Raw genomic sequence first — 6,000 nt, forward strand, 5'->3', positions numbered from 1 at the left:
TGACAATCACATAGAAATATCAGAGAGCGAAGATAGCGAAGAAGAGTTATTTGATGATGATGATGATGGGGAGGACACCGGTACATCCTTTTGAAGACTAAGAAGCAGAAGACTAATGATATAGATGTTATATTGTATTTTGAAAATTCTCTGTATTTTTGTCCATATTATTGTCCATATTAGACTAACAGTGAAATTAGTTCTTGGTGCTTGAAGCTTTGTATCGATATCTTATTGTTGGAAGTTCTCTGTATGTTTGTCCTTATTAGACATACAATGAACTTAGTTTATGATGCTTGTAGCTTTATGTATACATCTTATTTAGGAAAGTTCTATGTAATTTTGTCCTAATTAGACTAAATGAAATTAATTCGAAAGGTTTGAAGCTTTAATTTCATAACAGAATCAGTGGTGAAGTAAAATTAGTACTTTACTCCAACATTTCATCAATTAATTGATTTTAATTCTCTGCTATTTGAATTAATATTTTCTCTATTCTGATAAATCATTTTTTTTTATATGATGTTGCAGGAAATGAAAGGAACTGGACGAGGAAAAAGTGGGAGAGGCGGGACGAGCTGTGGTCGTGGAAGTTTTCAAGGACGTGGCAATTATGGAGCGACGTCTCAACCATGCATACAGACTGGACGAGTATCTGGTGCATCTGTAGAGACAGGACAACCATGTAACCCGAGTCAAGGACCTTTACAAACCGGACGAGTATCTAGTAACTCTCTCCCAAGACCTTCTTTAGAAACACAATCATCACGAAATGAACCAGAAACTGTTCATCGCTCTCCAGAGGCTGACAATTGTGTAAGTTAGTTTTTTGTTTTTTGGTGTTTTGTGAAATTATTTTTACTAATTGTGCGGAACTACTAATTAACAACAATATCCCTTTACTTTGCAGTTTCTTCCAGCAATAAAAAAAGAGGAAGAGGAAAGTACAAATCTAAAAGTTTAGATATAAAAACTAAGTATGGTGGAAAAATCAAAATTATGATTCCAGATGACATTGATAGAGCAGTAGGTGATGGGGCTAGAGATATTGTTAATTACTGCGGTTTGATCATGAGAAGCACTATCTCGTTCCAAGATGGAAATTGGCAAAAAATAGTTTTGAAACACGGAAAAGCAATGTGGTTAAAGGTCAAGGTAATAAATTAATTTCGATATTGATCTCCACTGTTTGCACAAATTGCCTCCTTCCTTTAATTTGTTCCATTTTGTGCATCTACTTTTGTCCAGCTCTACCTCCAGCTATAATTTGTCCGTTCTGTGATCTTGGGATGTTGTACATATTGATCTTGTGATCTTGGTTGACTGGACTGTCCAAACCAATGCACTGCTTTTGCACAAGTTTTTTGTGTAGCCTCCTTTGTAGTATAACAGCATCACTAGGGCGTTGCTTGAAGTTCAAAGCAATAAGACTGCAAAAACAGTGAAGTTTCTTGTTGTATCACCTTCCTGATAGTTTTTGCACAAGTTTCTTGTAGTGTAACAGCATCACTAGGGCTTTTGCACAAGTTTCTTGTTGTATCACCTTGCAAAAACAGTCACTAATTTCTTCTGTTCTTATTTTGCTAAGGTTCAGTTCAAATTTCTCTCAAAAATTTCAAACGTACTCAATTCTGAATTATCTACCAAACTATTTGATGAACATTCTCTACTTGAAACCAAAGGTAAATCAGAGGGAAACCAGATTTCTGTGTCTCTTCAGCCCAAAAAAGCAACTGCATCTCTATAAGAGCTTATTGGCTCAAACATTGTTTGAAAGTAGCATGTGAGTGTCAACTGTGTCGATGATTTATTGGTAACGATGATGTTTTCACTAATTCTTTGTGCAAAGTAGTTGGAGTATATATTCTGATGTGTTATTATGGTTCCAGGATCAGGGTGTGGTGGAGGTATTATTGAGATAGTTGCTTCTGAAGCCAAAACTTCCTTTCTTATCCTCTATATTATTGAGATAGTTGCTTCTGTATGGTTAATTCCAGGATCAGGGTGTGGATTTTAAGTTGCAAGCAAGGAATCTATTTCAGTAGATTTTCTTTTTGTTGGTCCACTATTGGCTTGTTGTTTTGTAGTTTATTTTTTGCTTGATATTCCTACAAGATTGCTTGATACTACCTCATGAAATTTCCATCCTGTCGAGGAAATGTTTGCTTCTTTAGATTAATTTCAAGCATTTTGTGAGCTCAACAATGACATGAATGAGGTCGGAATGGGCAGTAGTGTCTTCAGTGTTAGACCAACCTGCCCAGTCCACTCCTTAGCTAACAGCTTGTGCTTACCATTGACAGGATAAATTTGAAGTTTACAGCGGGCAGCAAGAGCATAGGTTTCAAGCCTTCGTAATTAGTACTATGCAAAGGCTTTTTAGAGCATGGAAAGCTCGACTCAGCAGGCTGTACTCTAAGTACAATACTAATGAAGAAAGATTGTCTCATCGGCCTACAGATGTTGAGCTTGAGGACTGGAAATACCTAATACAATATTTCGGAAGTCAGGATTTTAAGGTACTAACTTAATACATAAAGATTCTGTCAACCAAAGGGCACCATTCACATCTTTGAAAGGTGATTTATTAATCTGTTGACTTACAGGTTGTAAGTGAGAGGAACAAAAGAAATAGAGAAAAGCAAATAACTAAGCATACTTGTGGTACAAGGTCTTTTGCAGAAATAGAGGAATCTACGGTAAAAATATATTTAATCCCCTAATATTACATATGCTTCTTTGTTATTTACTGTAACGATCCGACCGGTCGTTTCGAGTTCTAACGCTCCGTTCAGCAGTCGTAGGCCATGAACAGCTTCACCTCAGGTATTATGACTTGTACGCGCAGTCGGAATTAAATTTCAGGAAGTTCAAAGTTGATTCAGGAAGAGAATTCTCATTTCAGAAGCTTAAAGCTGAAAGAATGAACTAGGATTGGATTTTTTTTGAGTAAACGACCTCAGAATCAGGATCTGAAGGTTCCAGCAGGTTCGTATGATGATTTCGGACTTGGGCGTATGCCCGGTTCGGGTTTTGGATAACCCGGGAGCGTTTTGGCGCATATTGTGAAAGTTAGCATTTTAGAAGGAATTTCATAAGTTTGGTTGGAAGTGCATTTTAATTTTATCAATGTCCGTTTACGATTTCGAGACTGCGTATAGCTCCGTATGGTGATTATGGAGTTGGGAGCGCGATCGGAAGTGAATTCGGAGGTCCATGGGTCATTTTGGAGCCATTTGGCTAAAGATAGAAATTTGAAGGTTTTTGAGAAGTTTGACCGGAGGTTGACTTTTTGATATCGGGGTCGGAATCCAATTCCGGAAGTTGGAGTAGTTCCATAATATCAAATATGACTTGTGTGCAAAATTTGAGGTCAATCGGACATGATTTGATAGGTTTAAACATCGAAGTGGAAGTTGGAAAGTTCAAAGTTCATAAAGCTTGAATCGGGGTGTAATTCATGGTTTTAGCATTGTTTGATGTGATTTGAGGCCTCGAGCAAGTCTGTAATGTGTTTTGGGACTGGTTGGTATGATTGGTTGGGGTCCCGGGGGCCTCGGGTGAATTCCGGGTGGTTAACGGATCAAATTTGGAAGTTGAAGAACAGCTGAAGGGATCTGGTATCTGGTATTTCCGCTTCTGCGGAAATGGGACCGCAGAAGCGGCCCCGCAGAAGCGAGGACGAAGCCGCAGAAGAGGTTGGGCGTGGGGCAGCCAGGACAGCAGAAGCGGCCCTTGATCCGCTGATGCGGAGCCGCAGAAGCAGAAAGGGAGACGCAGAAGCGGAAGAGAGGATTTTGGGGAGGACCGCAGATGCGGTCAAGGTCCCGCAGAAGCGGAACCGCATCTGCGGTGGTATGGTCGCAGAAGCAAAAAGGGCTAAGCCAGGGAAGCCGCAGAAGCGGCCTACTGTCCGCAAAAGCGGAATCGCATAAGCGGCTATATTTCCGCAGAAGCGGAAGTGACTGGAGGCAGAGAGATTTTTGGGGAGCTTCAAGGAGAGATTTCATCATCAATATTAAGGTAAGTTACTCCTAATTATTTCCAAGTTAAATACAAGACTATACCATGGAATTTGACATGAAAATTAGCATAAAAATTGGGGTTTTGGTGGAAAACCTAGAAAATCATATTCTTGGAATTTAGCTACGATTTTGAGTATGGAATTAGGAGAAAATCATATATTTGAGTTCCTAAGGTCATGGGTAACCTTTTTCTTCGAGAAATTTCGGAATCCGGGCACGTAGGCCCGAGGGTATTTTGGTCATTTCACTAGGCGGAGTTGGGAATCTGTATAATTTGAATTTCTAACAAGTATTTGAGCATGTTTTCATTAGTTTGTCGTTAATTGGCTAGTTTTGGTGCATTGTGCGTCGGTTCAAGCCTTCGGAAGAATGTAGAATGCCGGTTGTGAGTCTTCGGAGCGAGGTGAGTCTCCTTTCTAATCTTGTGAGGGGGAATTTACCCCATAGGTGAGTTAAATTGGTTATGTGCTCCTATTTGTGGGGGCTACATACGCACGAGGTGACGAGAGTCCGTGCGTAGCTACTATTTGCTATTATCCGGGTAGCTAGGACCCAAAAGCATGAATACTTGAATTAATAGTAAATTCTTGGATAGCTCAAATTGCTTGTGTCACATGGAATTTGTAAATGAATTTCTAAAGAGATTTAACCTTACTTGTAAAATTTTGTTAAAAGAGGAATTGATATATATATTGATAAACACTCCCTGATAAGTTCTTACTCGATTGATTGAGCATGCTATATTTGGATTAATTATGAACCCTTTGAGGGTTTGAATTGCTTAAATCACCTTAAATTTATAAAAGGATTTCTCAAAAGACTTAAGTTTCGCTTCCTCAGATTATTTAAAGAGAGTTGGCTTTTCTTGGATAATTGCTCCATGTTGACTTATTGACTGACTGTCTATCTGTGTGTGTTTATTTTGGAACGGGCCGAACGCCTCGGCAGATTAAATAGATGCATCTATAGGCGCGCCGTCGACCCTCGACAAGTGCACATTTACTTTCTGTTGGATCGGGCCGTCGCCTCGGTATGATTTGCGCATGATATCTTTTATATATTGATGCATGAGAAATCTTAAATGATGACATTGCCTTTCATGGCTTGAGATGAACTGATTAAATGAAGAAAAGTAAAATCTTGAAAATCCTTTGTTAATTGTTAAAAGGTGTTTACCTGTTTTACAACTTTGTGAATTAGAATATGTTATATGAATCCATGATTTTCCCCACACATTTAATATATTATTATTGGACCGCTAGTGAGTGTCCAGGTTGACCATCTCGTCTCTACCTCTTCGAGGTTAGGCGGGATACTCACTGAGTACACGTTGATTACGTACTCATACTACACTTCTGTGCATTTTTGTTGCACAGGTATATGTTACTTTAGGTAGCAGCACGGATGATTTGGGGACTTGGTGAGCCGCTTTGTTCGAGACGACCCGCAGCTAGAGTAGTCCCCTTCCAGTACTTTATTTATTGATTCTCTGTCCACTGTATTTCGGACAGACATTTGTATTTTATTTTTCTTATCAGTAGTTGCTCATGCACTTGTGACACCATGTTCTGGGATTGTTTTCTTTGAAGATGTGTATTAATAGTTAATTTCTTCAATTGAATTGAAACAGAGATTGTTTTATATATGAAAAATGGAAGTAAAACTCCTAGGTTTTCAAAGTTATAAAAAGAGAATTTAATTGGTGATTTAGTTGGCTTGGCTGACAACGGTGTCCGGCGCCATCACGACCCGTAGTGGATCTGGGTCGTGACAACATGGTATCAGAGCACTAGGTTCCCATCGGTCTCACGAGTCATGAGCAAGTCTAGTAGAGTCTCGCGGATCGGTACAGAGACGTCTGTACTTATCCTCGGGAGGCTACAGGGCTGTTAGGAGTACTTCCCTTCTTGATTTCCTTATCGTGCGGTTCGATTCCTTTGAGGCTTATGCCTTTGATTTCTTCCTATTCAATCAT

Source organism: Nicotiana attenuata, chromosome 5 (assembly GCF_001879085.1).
Source record: "Nicotiana attenuata strain UT chromosome 5, NIATTr2, whole genome shotgun sequence".
NCBI lineage: Eukaryota > Viridiplantae > Streptophyta > Magnoliopsida > Solanales > Solanaceae > Nicotiana > Nicotiana attenuata.